The sequence below is a fragment of the Lynx canadensis genome, chromosome C1 (genome assembly GCF_007474595.2).
Source record: "Lynx canadensis isolate LIC74 chromosome C1, mLynCan4.pri.v2, whole genome shotgun sequence".
Taxonomy (NCBI): Eukaryota; Metazoa; Chordata; class Mammalia; order Carnivora; family Felidae; genus Lynx; species Lynx canadensis.
This window is the reverse complement of record NC_044310.1, coordinates 185,039,066-185,053,135: the sequence shown is the minus strand read 5'-3', so window position 1 is coordinate 185,053,135 and position 14,070 is coordinate 185,039,066. Positions and strand designations below refer to the sequence as shown.

At 37.4% G+C, this 14,070-nt stretch overlaps 1 protein-coding gene across 2 annotated transcripts in view; it reads left to right on the top strand.

The window, feature by feature from the left end:
• The window catches only part of SATB2 (SATB homeobox 2), a 203,128-nt gene that overhangs the window by 132,852 nt on the left and 56,206 nt on the right, over positions 1-14,070 (top strand). The window lies entirely within an intron of this gene.

The window sequence follows — 14,070 nt, the reverse complement described above, 5'->3', positions numbered from 1 at the left end:
AAAAAACAACCACATCAGCCTAGTTTTTCATGTTTAAAACTTCCAGAGGAACAACTGAAATTCATAATAAGTAGCATTTGAAAATGCCAGTTCTCCAAGGAGAAACTATTAATTACTCTGTATATCTGATCTATTGCCACTATATCATTTGGTGATATAAAATAACACAATCGAGGGAATAGAGCTATATTTCCAAGAGCTTGCTTTTTTAAAAAAAAATTTATGTTTTTATTTATCTTTGAGAGAGAGAGAAAGACAGAGCACAAGTGGGGGAGGAGCAGAGAAAGAAGGAGACACAGAATCTGAAGTAGGCTCCAGGCTCTGAGCTGTCAGCACAGAGCCTGACACGGGGCTCAAACTCATGAAATGCAAGATCGTGATCTGAGCTGAAGTCAGACGCTTAACTGACTGAGGCACCCAGGCGCCCCTCAAGAGCTTGCATTTAATACATTTTAATTTTAATCAGTGTGTCTTGAGATCATGCAATGCCAGGGTATCATATCATCAGCATGGGCACGAGACTAATGTAGTTCTAGGTGCAGGGTATAGCAGAGCATCACATCCTGTCTGTGCCATCAGGATGATAGAAGCCTGTTTTTGTCATTATGACCTTGCAGCAAATATATTCTGAGCATTGTCACTTTCTTCTTTACTAGTCTTTTGGAAGAAAAGGTTAACCCCACTTTTTGCGTCTCTGAAGACTTTTATGACAAATGAGAGATCAGATGTTTTCTGGCCTGGTCATTAATTTTCAGGAAATTCCTGTGATATATTTCTAAGTGTTTCTATTACCTATGGTCACAAAGTGAGGTGCTGTGGGTATTACACCAGAGTAAGCCAAGGCAGATAACATGCCTGCTCTGTGTTTGGTGTTCTATTTCTCCCCCACTTGTACTCCCCTATGCTTTTACTTCTAGAAGCTAGTGACTACTGGTCAGTTTTTCATTCAAAGGACTTTCCTCAGACTATTGGATTTTGCTTTACTCACACAGGCAGAGAGCTGGTAATACTTAACCAATGTCTGATAGGTGCAGGGGGGTAAAAGGCTAGCTCCCCTGCCTCCAGTAGTAGGGACAGCACTGAAGTGTGACTTTTACTCCAGAGCTCTCCGCAGATGAGGCTGAGACAGGGACTGCTTGGGTTTCTTCCCTTCCCTGTCTCACTTTTCCCACTGCCTCACCAGTTTCCCTTTGTACTTCCTTAATAAATCACTTGCACAGGAATCTTTTATCTCAAGATGTGATTTTTATCCCAGATTATAGATCAGTGCCCCTGCTCGTCTAATAGGCTTTGGTTATATTATGGGGTAGTAGTTTGAATAAAACTTATCTTCAATTTTATGCCTTACTACGTTCCAAATATAAAGTAAGATATCACTATGGGAATAGTATAGATGTTTTTACTGTACTACTTTCTCTTGAAAAGTATCAGCACCGGGGCGCCTGGGTGGCTCAGTCGGTTAAGCGTCCAACTTCAGCTCAGGTCACGATCTCACGGTCCGTGAGTTCGAGCCCCGCGTCAGGCTCTGGGCTGATGGCTCAGAGCCTGGAGCCTGCTTCCGATTCTGTGTCTCCCTCTCTCTCTGCCCCTCCCCCGTTCATGCTCTGTCTCTCTCTGTCCCAAAAATAAATAAATGTTAAAAAAAAATTAAAAAAAAAAGCATCAGCACTATTATTGTTTAAAGCCCTCTGAATTCAATGGACTGATATTGATATTGGGAAGATTTACTTATGGTTATCAAATACAGGAAAGAGAAAGAGAGGGAATGAAACAGAAATGAACACTGGATTTGAAACCCTATGAGATCTTCTAAACTTACCAAGTCTAAATGGTGAATTATGTAATTCACGTGAGTTTCAGAGTAGTTTTGTTCCTTCGCTCTGCCCAGTGCTCTGTCAGTGATGCAAGTGGTGTTTTTAGGACTTATAATTTCAAGAAATAAGAGGACCCGAGCTCTATCTACTTTCTTTTTCTTTTTTTTCTTTTCCTTTTCTTTCTTCCTCCCTTCCTCCCTCCCTTTCTGTCCCTTTCTTTTCTTCTCCTTTTCTTTTCTTTCTGTCCTTTTTCTTTCTTCCTTCCTTCCTTCCTTCCTCCTTCTTCCTTCCTTCCTTCCTTCCTTCTTTTCCTTCCTTCCTTCCTTCTTTTGTCCCTTGCTCCCTCCCTTTTCTCTTTTCTTTCTTCTGCAGTCATTTTCCCTTGCTAATATCCTAGATTTATGTTAGTGTTGGCATACTTTCACTTCCTAGGCTTATGGACATTAAATAAGTCGCTTATTTACTGTGTTTACTCACATCTGTGCTTTTTTGACAGTTTGATTATGAATCCTAACCTTAAGTGTTCTATTGCCCCTTGTCACTTTATGGACTTGAAAATATTAATCAGAGGCTTGTGACAGTGTGAAAAGGTTTATGACAGTATTTTAAAAGACAATATTACGAAGGAATGGTTGTGGGATGCCCACTGACCTATAATAAGGATGGCTTCATAAAATATGTACAATGAATCTTCCTGAATAGATAAACTATTCTCTAATTTATTTAAAAATCCAATGACCTACATATTCATATGTTCAGAAATCCTTCATTTACTAACATTGTTTCTCCTCCGAGACCTTCCATCTGAGCAAATCTGTTAAATGAAGTAGAGGAAGCTTTGATCCAAACTAGGCTAAATCCATTGGAATGGCTGCCCTGCCACATGTGAATGGGAGCATTAGAATGCTAGAAAGGGAAAGTTAGTTGTGGTCCATGTTCCTTCTTTGCATCACTATCCCCTTTCCTTGGTGGTAGAGTTCAGGAAATACCCTTACATAAGGAATCAACAGTAAGAAGTTTCTACAATTTGGAAATGAGGCTTTTTCCACCTTCATTATTTATATAATAGAGTTCTTTTTCCTCTAGCACATTACATCATAATGCAGAAAGTTCAGGTCCATTTTCTGTTTCAGGTAGCTCTCCTGAGCCAATTCTTAGAAACATGTTTTCAGTAGATGCACAGATGTGTTTCACAAAATGTGCTATTCTGTACCAGTAGGACTCTAATTTGGTATCATGCTCCTTCTTCTGTTTGATGCAAAAGTCACTGAGTTACACAATTTGCAATCTTTTGTCAAGGCTTTGCTTGAGAAAGTTGTTCATTGTGGGTCTTATCTGATAGAGAAGAGGATTTAAAAAATCCTTCAGGAAGTCATTTGGTGGACCTGTCCTTATTTGACTACTTTTTTTTTTTTTTTATGAGATTTTGCAAAGAATCTGCTGTTTACTCATCAAAGCCACATCATTTGAAGAAACTTAAGGCCAGGGTCATAAATACAGTTTTATAAAGTGACTCAGCAACTGGAGAATGTTTTCAACAGATTGGAAAATTAGATTGAACAACGTATCAGGAAACTTGGCAGTAAGGTCAACGGCTAGAAATGTACACGTGTGTGTGAAATGACATGGGTTTTGCTTTTATGCTTTATCGATACCATGTTTATAGTATATACACACCCGTGTTATTTGGGTTAAAAGTGTCTAAGGACTTGCTAAATGGTATACTTCGAAGTGGCACAGTTAGGAAGGGATATGTAGCAACAACATGAACATTTTAGTATCCAAAATATTTGGAAATCTGAACTTAAGTGGGTTACCAGTCCATTTGGGGAAGGAGAAAGTCTTACATTTGATTTATACATATTGTTAGCCAAAGATAGGCATGATTTAATTATACATACAGTTTATATTTGTAGAAAACTTGACTTCCAAGATATTCAGCATTATTTCTCGGCCAACCTCTGGTCTCAGTCATCATTATTTCTTACTATGCAATAGAGATACGGCACTCCACAAGTCATACAGGAGTGGAACACAATGCAAACCCAGGGGTCTTGACTCCATGGTCCAGTGAGCTGCTTATAAAATGACAAGGAAGCCTGTGAGAAAAAGGAAGTCCATCCACTGAAAGGTGGCCTGTATATATGAAATGCTGCAGATCAGGCATGAACATGTTATTGGGTTTTGAAGCAAATAATACACCCTCTTTTGATTTTAACATTAAATTAATAAAGTGGGAAAAGATGGCCCTGCTTGCTTCATAAAATAGGCAGTCTTTCATTTCAGAACCACTGGCTTGAATTCATAGATTTAAAGATTATAATAATATTAATATCTCTCAGTATAGCAGTGTCTCCAAGTTCTTAGATGTCTTAAGGATGGCCTCTTGCTAGTGGTCTCACTTTAGTTCCTCTTGCGCATATACAAACTATCATTAATTAGCACCTTTTAGGCAATTCCAGCTGAAAAGGAGGGAGGAGATACTGGCTTTGTGTTCTGGGTAAAGAGAAGGTTGACTCGGTAACTGTCAAACATATATAATCCCCTCCTCATTACTTTTTTTTGGTAAAGATTTCCTTTTAAATGTTTATTTATTTTGAGAGAGAGAGAGAAAGAATGCATGTGTGGGGGAGGTGGAGAGAGAGAGAGGGAGAGAGAGAGAACCCCAAGCAGGCCCCACACCGTCAGTGCAGGGGAGGCTGATGCAGGGCTCAAACTCACAAACCAGGAGATCATGACCTGAGCCAAAATCAAGAGTCAGACATTTAACCAACAGAGTCACCCAGGTGCCCCAATAACTGTCTCCTCATTCCTATATCTACTTGAAATAGAAAATTTTGTGTAAAAGAATATATAAAGACCCCACCCCCCCTTTACAAAACTGGTACCAAAGAATCAGAGGAACCAAAGATGACAGAGCCCTATTCTGTCTTTTCCTATCCCTGACCAGTGTCCAAGTTCTTAAAAATTAGTTACTGAACTAATTATAAAAAATTCAGTTTTCTCCATTTTAACTAAAAAAGTCTTCCTTTGGGGGATGGTTTTACAAGCTTTTGTCACTTTTTTTTTTTTTTTTTTTTCTGACAAGGGGTGATCAGCTCCTTTCACATAGATAAGGAGTCTCTTCCTTCAATAAGGACTTTCTTTTACCTCCTGTGTGTCTCAATATAGACCTATATTTTTAGAGTGAAGGTTTATTTTAGTATTTAACTAGTCTCCTCCAGTCCTGGGTGATGTTTACAATTAAAGTAGAATTTTTATAGAAGAAATACAAGGAACACTAGCTTTAGATCCCATTATTTATATACTTTTCACCATTGCTTATTTAAAGTAATAAAAAAAATACACAAGGAGTGTTCCTTTCATGGCCATTGATTGAAATGATGACCATTTGGCCTGGGGTTAAGTGCATGTTTGTTCAAATAAAACGAATTATGTTTAAAGGCCAGAAATGCTGTGAGAAAAATATAACTGAATCAATTTGAAGTCAGTTGGAGATTACAACGTTGTTTACATTCTGTCTACAAGTTTTGTGCCTAAAATTATCAGTGTACATCACAGCATTTACTTTCAAACATCTTTGACTGCAGCACCCAGTGAGAAATACCTTTTACATCATGAGCTGGTACATACACTCACACATGTGCACATACGTGTGTATGTCTGTCTGGAGTTCCATCTCATTTCAACCTGTGTTTTTGTCTATCTGTATATTCTAAAGCAAAACCTTCATGAAAGAAAAAAAAAAAAAACTTCGGGTAATAATACTTGTACCATGTATGAAACACCCTGGTAATTTCCAATCTACTGAATTGCATGTCATTATAAAAGAACTAGTTATGATCTACTGAAATCTATCATCTACTAATAGTTATGACCCATGTTTAAACAGTGATGCAAATTAATGCTTATTTTAAATGACTACAGAGTTACTTAGGGAAGAAAAGTTGTTTTACTTTTCTGAGGTATAAAAAGAGTATCTTGGTTTAGTGACATGCTGGATTACCATATGATCGTTCCAGTTTATATAATTAGTTAAATTTTTCTTTACATTTCCTCTATTCCAAATAATTTTAATTCTTCTTCTTCCTGAAATGTATCCTTTACATTTTCTGCCTTCTCTGCGGGAAGACAGGAAAATATAAGTGGAGGGCCATGAAAATTTGAAGTTGCAAATTTAAAATAAGAATCGTATTGTGTATTAGTTCTGTATTTATTTGATATAGTTCTGTATATTCTGTATTCATTTAACAAATGTTTATTAAGCATTCAGAAACTATGGTAGACCTTATAATGGAGGCTAACATTTATTGAACACTTAACATGTATCAGTTATAAGCCTTAGGGAATCCTATGAGGGAAGTAAAATTATTTTATCAGTTTTACAGGTGAGGAAACTGTGCCGTAGGAAGATGAATTAATCCTTGGCTAATTGAAGCCCTATTTTGAACCCAGAAATTTTGACATTAGAACTCACATTCACGAACACTTTATTCTCAATTATTTCTGATCTCATAGAACAGAACATGAAAGATACAATTTCTCCTTCAAGGAGGTTGAAGGGGTTAAACAGGCTTTCAAACCAGTAATCCTGTTGTGGTATAATAAGTACCGCGATATGTTACATGTACTGTCTGAGAACACATGTTTTTGACCTTGGAGGTGATTGAAGTTAATGCAGAAATATTTCAGCAGGAAAAAAAAATGATACTTTATAACTGTTTCAGGACAAAGTCAACTCATATGTTAACAGACTGCTTTACTTTTTATATCTGAATGCATTTGATACATTTGAGATATAAATATTCAATAAATGTATGTTTTTGGTTTGTTTTGTTTTGTTTTGGGAAAGTACTATTTTTGCCAATGTTTTGACAAAGTAGCCAAAGCTAGTAAATTTTGGGGGCAGTTTGCCAACAGTTGTTTCACACAATACACATAGAAACTAGAAATAACCAGGGCCCAGAACTTTGTGAATGCAATAGTCATGTGCCAGGTACTTGAGGTGTTAGTAGAAACCATGTATGTGCCCAGAGCTGAGAACACCACTGGTAAATGTTTCCAAAGGGAACCTGTTCAGTTCTCTATTTGATTTTGCTTTTTGGTACTCATGTGTTTAGAAAATTTTGGCTTGGATTGTGCATAACCCGCACCCTGCCCCTGCCCCCCCCCCCCCCATTCCAATACCTAAGAGTTTCTAAAGACAAAAATGGAAGGGATAAAAAGAAAAAAAAAACAAACCAAAAAACTGTTCATCTAACTGCATCTATCTTTGCATTGAATAGGTAGGTAAAAATAGTAAAGTTCCCAGAGATCTGTTTCTGGCTAAATTCCTTCACTGTATGTGCTCAGGAGTGGCTCCGACAAGGGGATTGCTGTTAGGAGAGCACAGGTGATTTTGGTTTCAAGAATGTTTTGTTGGACCCACTCTGTGTTGCATATACTATATTCTGATGTGTCAGGTAGCACAGTATAGTTTTATTATGTCCCCTAGAAAGAAAGCTGTCTTTGAGGGAAGTGTTTTATTTAATGAATTGCAGATTGGGAGTAGATGAAATATTTGATCTAAAGTGGAGTCTGCATGGCCAAGAATTTCAGTTTCCACTATCTTGGTGTTTACAATAGGTTGAATGAAAAGATCTTGAGTGTAATATGTGGTCCAACAGGGCCTGTTCCTGGCGTTTCAGCAAACACAGGACTCCTCCATCTCAGACCAGTTTTTAAAAATGCATTTGGTGCATTCTTAGAGCTTTATATCCCTCTATATTCCCAACTAACCACTAAGCACAAATTATACAGATTCTTCTCCCAAGGAGTTTACTGTATGATGAAGAGAAGAGGTTTTCTAGTAGCACAATGTAAAAGATGATGAGTGTCATAAATGCCAGATAGAACGAGTGCCATCTCAGTTCAAAGGAGGGAGAAACTATTGCCAACTGCAGCGTATATGCATACACACATATGTACATAGTATTTTAGTGAATTACAGAATACATTTCTACAGCAACAACATTTGTCTGCAAATGTTACTTTTGTATATGCATTTATATTTGCAGAGTACATTAATTCCCTTTAGATGCTCAATTCTATCCACCCCCATCCTACAACCATGCTACATGCATAGGCTGCCTCTCCTAATAAAGAAATATTGTAATAAAGGGAGGTTTTATTAAACTAATGCAATAACGACATTTTCTTTGAGGATTTAACACATCATTTTTAATAATAAAAATCAAATTGTCATTGTTGTGCCCTGTATACCTTTTATTCAAATCAGCCTAAGTACTCTGGCTCCATGGCTGAGCAGTACTCTAGGGGGTGAAAGGAGGGTGAGTATTTTTAGCATTACACAAATGAATTTCAGCATACAGGTTCATAGTGGGGCTGTGGATTATGAATATGGAACCCAGGGAAACCTGTTTATATTCGTGAGCAGAGGGGGAAATGCCTCTCAGGAGTGTCTAGAAGGAAATGAGATTGGAGATGAGGGAAGAATCACTTCTGTTAGGTCTGCTTTCTGACTATAGGATGTCAGCACTTTCTACAGCCATGCAGCTGGCTCCCCAGCTTTTGTAACTGTGTGTTAGCCCCTGGGATAGAAAAGCTCACTTTGTATGATTAGGCTGGGAATTTTGTATTACCTGGTCTTCACAAAAGAATACCAGTTTTTGGCTCTCATGTCAGCTGGAACCAGACATTTCAGAATTGTGTGAAAAGTAAGGCTGACAAATGAGCATGCAAGCATGAAGAGGGAAGTCGTGAAGATTGAGACGTGAAGAGTACCTTTGGAGGATTTTTGTTTGTTTTGTATTTAAAGGGAAGTATGTGATAGATCATACTCAGGGGTAGGATGAAGGGTTGGCTGATATGACTGACAAGATCCTTTCTACCTTTGACCCTCTATGATTTTAATCTGTAAAATGGGGGTATACATGTCTTTGGACCTTGCTGACTGGTTAGGACATCATTTGTTTAAAGCAATATATAAATATGAACTAAATATATTTTCAGACTCACCATTGCATAATACATATGTCTCAATTCATGTATCCTTAGAGTTGTAGCTTGATTTCTGAAGATGATCATTAAATAGCTTATATACTTTGTTCATACATCCAACAATACATAATTAAAATACATTATTAGGGGATGGGCTTTATTTTCTCTAAAATCTATCTTTGTTCAGATTGGAACTCAACACTTTGAAACTATTTGCTTAGATGATAAATGAGTATTTTTTGGTTGAGTTACTTCAAAGGTATATGTTACAATAAATATGTGAACAGTGCAAGTTACCCTTTATACCTCCCACTTCAACCACCACAAACAGAAATGTAATTTACAGAAATGAAAACAGTCTCCAGCTAGCTTGAAGCTTTTTCCAAGGGGGAGCACCGGGGTTTGCTGGGCCAGTTTCCTCAGTACACACCTGGTATATATCACTTTAAAAAATAAATTATGCCTCATTAAATTACAATTAAATGGAATCATGATCATTTGTTTTTCTGGAAGGAAGATGTTTTGCATATTGAAAGCCTAATTTGTTGCAGGTGACAAAAAGGCTGAACAGATTATCTAATATCACTTCATTTTGGGGGTAATGTTTGCTGGTTATTTTGTGTATACTCCAGTAGTTCAGAATTATATTAATGTAGACTATAGTAGTTTCACTTCAAAACTTTATCAGTTTTTATACGTTTTTTAAAGCTTTTAAGGAAAAAGACACTTCTCTCGGTATTCTAGATCAGCCATGCTGTTTTTTTTTCCTTCCAGTGTTTTAATACTGGCCAATCCCTCCCTTGGCTAGTCTCATCGTTGTCTCTATATCTGTGTACTATGTATATTTCAAATCCCAGCCAAGTTAAGTCCCACTTCTTCCAAAATGTTTTCCCTGAGTTGGCAATACTTTTACCCTCTTCTGAACTGAGTCGACACTCATTCTATCTGGAATTTATGACACTTGTCATCTTTTACATTGTGTTTTTATAAACCATCATATAGTGAACTCCTTGGCAGCAGAATCTGTGTCTTCTTAATCTTTTCTTTCCTTTCTGAGCTTCATACCAAGTCATAAATAAGAAATGAATTAATAGACTGATCTGTCATTTTTTGGTAATGGGTACATTGAGTTTGGGGGTTTCCTAGATGAGCAATGGACAGTAGAGCTTGATCCGACAGAATTACTAAAGGTTTGGGAGATATCCAGAACAAGTGGCTGTTAAAATCTAGGCAGCAATGACCTCCAGTGTTGCTGTAAGTTCTGGAGTTGCCTGGGAAGGTCTGAGGGGCTCAGACTGAGCGTTCGTAAAACCTGGCCCAGGTTTTGGTTCTCTTCTTGCTCTCTTAGAATTAACGCTCAGCATAAGCAGTTTCTCACCTGTCCCAGACAAGGCCGCAAGGGCTAGTGCAGGAACTTAGAACTAAATTTTAGGGAGCCAGTCCTGGTAATGTTTCCCAAGCATTTCTGAGTTATCAGCATGTATTTTACACAGGAACAATTTGGGGCAAACTATATAAATTGTTGAAGAAATATGGAAATCATAATAATGTAAACAAGAAAGCTCATCAACAGAAATTGCAGATTCAGAAACTATAAGGTCATTTCATTTGCCACATAGAAATATTGTTTAAAGTGCTCAAAATAATAAGTGTATCAATTTTTCATTTTAAAAATCAGCCCAAATTCTTTGTTTTGTTTGTGGAGATAGCCTCTAGTAGCAACCGAGCTAGATGGCATCATATTATCTCTTGTGCTTTCAATTATTTTGTTTTTATTGAATTTTCTGCCAACATCATATACAAAATCCCCCATTAAAAGTCCAGGGAGAAGAAGGCCAGTTTGAGGTTCTTTTTCCCACCTCGGTTCTTTTTTCAGTGACTTGTAACCCAAGAGCTGTCGTGCAAGGTGGCTTTCTTTCCTGTGCAGATGTTCACGCTACTCCTTTTCAGTCAACATGTTTCCTGGTCTTACATAACCTCAGCTAACACCATGCTGGGAATTGTGATAATCTCTCCCTTGAGAAGGCTCTGTTGCCTACAATGAGAGAAATTCTTAATGACCACTTTACTCAATACTTGCAATATGTTTTAATGTGATTACTGATATGAAAGTTTAATAAGCAATATCCCGGTTAATTTATTAATTTCCCTCAATTTTCACATTCTCAATATTCATGATCTTTCTATTCATAAAAGTACACTTTTTTTTTTTTTTTCCCCTCAGTGCCCAGGTGCCATGCCACATTCTCTGTATCTCAGGCTGCATAATGGGAATGTTTAAGTGACACCTCCCGCCTGGCCGGTTGATAATTAAAATGCGACACAGCATAGTGGCAAGGGCTTTAGAAATATTTATGTGAGATAAATTATTAATTTATGTTCTATTCAAGACAGCTTCAATATGATAAACATTTACTTATCTTGATAATTAGATAAGGTGGTTTGTAGTGTAAATTATGCCATAGATTTTCTTTGGATTTTTTTTTTTTCGCCATGATGATTTTCAGCTAACTAAATAAACTCACTCTACATTTATGAGCCTGCAGAATTTGGACTATATATTTTTTTAATTCCAGTTTAAATAGCGAGGAGCACATAAATAACCAAATGAAAAAGACTCAACAAAACAACTAAAACTCTTTTTGTGCTCACCAGTTAGCCACTTGTTATTGAAAATGTCTGAGGTAAAAAGAATCTGCTTTGGAACCGTGGCTACACAGATGAGGCTTTAAGTAAATAATTTAGAACAGTATTCTCATTCTCTGGGGCAATAGTGGAGGCAGGACTGGCCACCTTGTTGGTTTGAGACTTTATCTTCAATTAGGCAAATAAAACAGAGGCAATAGTATATTCCACCAGCCCCTTAAAACACAAACATCGTGTCCCACTCACTTCAGAAATGATGCTGATGAGCAGTCATTTACAAGGATGCTTTGTCTTGATTTTTCTTAGAGATGGATTCATTTCCCCATAAGGTTGTCCAACATGTAAAAAATGTAGGGGAAGGATTTCAGTGTAGGGGTGGGGGGGGGTGGGGGGAAGAAAAAAAACAGTCAACCAAGCCAAAAAGAGAAACAAGTAAAAGACCTCTATGCTTTGCAATAATTTTTTTATTGATTATGAATGAACAAACTTGCTATTTTGAACGTGGTCCATTAGAACAATAGTTTTTGTTATTTCACTATTTTGTATGTAAGATCTTTACTATAATGTACTCCACTTTCAAAAATAATTTCACAGAAAGGGGCACCTGGGTGGCGCAGTCGGTTAAGCGTCCGACTTCAGCCAGGTCACGATCTCGTGCTCCGTGAGTTCGAGCCCCGCGTCAGGCTCTGGGCTGATGGCTCGGAGCCTGGAGCCTGTTTCCGATTCTGTGTCTCCCTCTCTCTCTGCCCCTCCCCCGTTCATGCTCTGTCTCTCTCTGTCCCAAAAATAAATAAACGTTGAAAAAAAAATTAAAAAAAAAAATAATTTCACAGAAGAAGAATACGTTTACAAACTGCCTTTGAGGTACTATAAGTATCGTTGTAATAACTAGTGTAAAGACTATATCCATGCAACCCCTAAAATTCCTCCCAATTTGGCAGTCTGAGATTTATTAAAGTGCTAAAGTTGCTTATGCTAGAGAGAGAAAGGAGAGGAGGAGGAGGAGGGGACCGACTCATCCCGTATGCACTGAGTTCTTTATTAAAGAAAGCTCAGAAAACATCAATCTTAGTGTCTTATTGGTATTGATTTTAAATCCACTTCCCTCTTGTCTCTCTACATATTAATTTAGAGAATTTTATCTTAGAACAAATTCACTATTAATATTTCAAGTTGCTTCATGCAAGTGGAAAGTAGGATAACTTAAGGCAGAACTGACTTTGAATTTCAAAAAAGAATCCATACCTAGATTGTGTAACATTTTCTGGAAGACAAATGTCTCTTGCTTCTAAAAGCATGATACATCTAGATTTTCTTATGCTCATTTTACCAATACAGTATTTTCACATTCATGTCCTACCTTTTCCTTTCCTTGGGCATGCATGCACACAGACACGCACTTAACATTTCTTCTGGCTTCATTGTGTGGCTTATTTCATTCTTGTTTGCAAAGACTTCTCTAATCAAAGCAACATGACACTCGTATTGCAGAACTATCATATGTCATACTACGTGTATATCCTTATAAATTGTCTTACATGATACTTTGAGTGGTGATTACCTCTTTAAAGTGCTAATAGCTGTGTGATGCACACTCTTGTGATATTTGCTTCACTACATTACAAATGCATTACTTATTTTTAAAACTTGCCTACCTTACCCTGAATATTTCTTTCCAACCAGAGGTGGTATATTCTTCTTGGATCTAACACCTTTTTATATTTAAGCCATACTTTACAAATCTGATAGTGTTTTCTTTGCATTCATATTTCCCTCAGTGGAAATGTCTTTGGCACCTACTTTTCGCAATTTTGGGTTGCCCCGTGTGTTCTAAGATACAGAAGTTAGCATTTCAGCTCTTCCTGGAGGATGATCCTAGACTCTGGTCTCATATTGCCCTGAGAAGAGACACCCTGAATTGGAAGGTGGAAAGTGATGTCTCTTTGTGAAAGTTTAACAAGAGTTCAGAATGGAAATTGTTTAGCTTTTGCCCAGATTACTTCAGTGATTAGAACTCCGGTTCTAGCCCTTTTCTTGCATGTATACTACTTTTCTCTGGACTTGTCAACATTTTCCTTCCCTTTGTGAGTTCTCTGCCATCCGAGCACATGAAAACACCAATTTCCTATTTAAAGCTTTTTGGATGAGTCACATATTCAGAAATTATCTGAGTCTATACATGGCATTCTCTGATGTGTGCTCTGACCCCTCACCAGCTGTGCCTGTATTTCCATTGTTTTAACGACGGTGGAATTAGAGCTTCCCCAAGGAGGGCATCTCATGAAAAAAAGTTTGGGTGCCCTCTGGTACGTTTTTTGAGGATACCAATTATGTATGTGGATTGAGAAGCTATCAGAGGGTTAACACAAGTTATGGCCATTTGCTTTGTGTCTTTTTTTTTTTTTTTTTTCTTTTTGCCATGAGAAACATCTATATTGAAAACAGTGGCCGGTCACACAGAAATTCAGCCAAACTTTTTTTTTTTTTAAGTCGATGTAAATCTCCCATGCTGTTTAAATGTCGGAACTAAATTTACCAAACTTGGCAGATTTGTAAAGCTGAGCAGGACTGCCAAGTGTTCCCAGTTTCAAGCAGAGAGAGTTCTAACAGT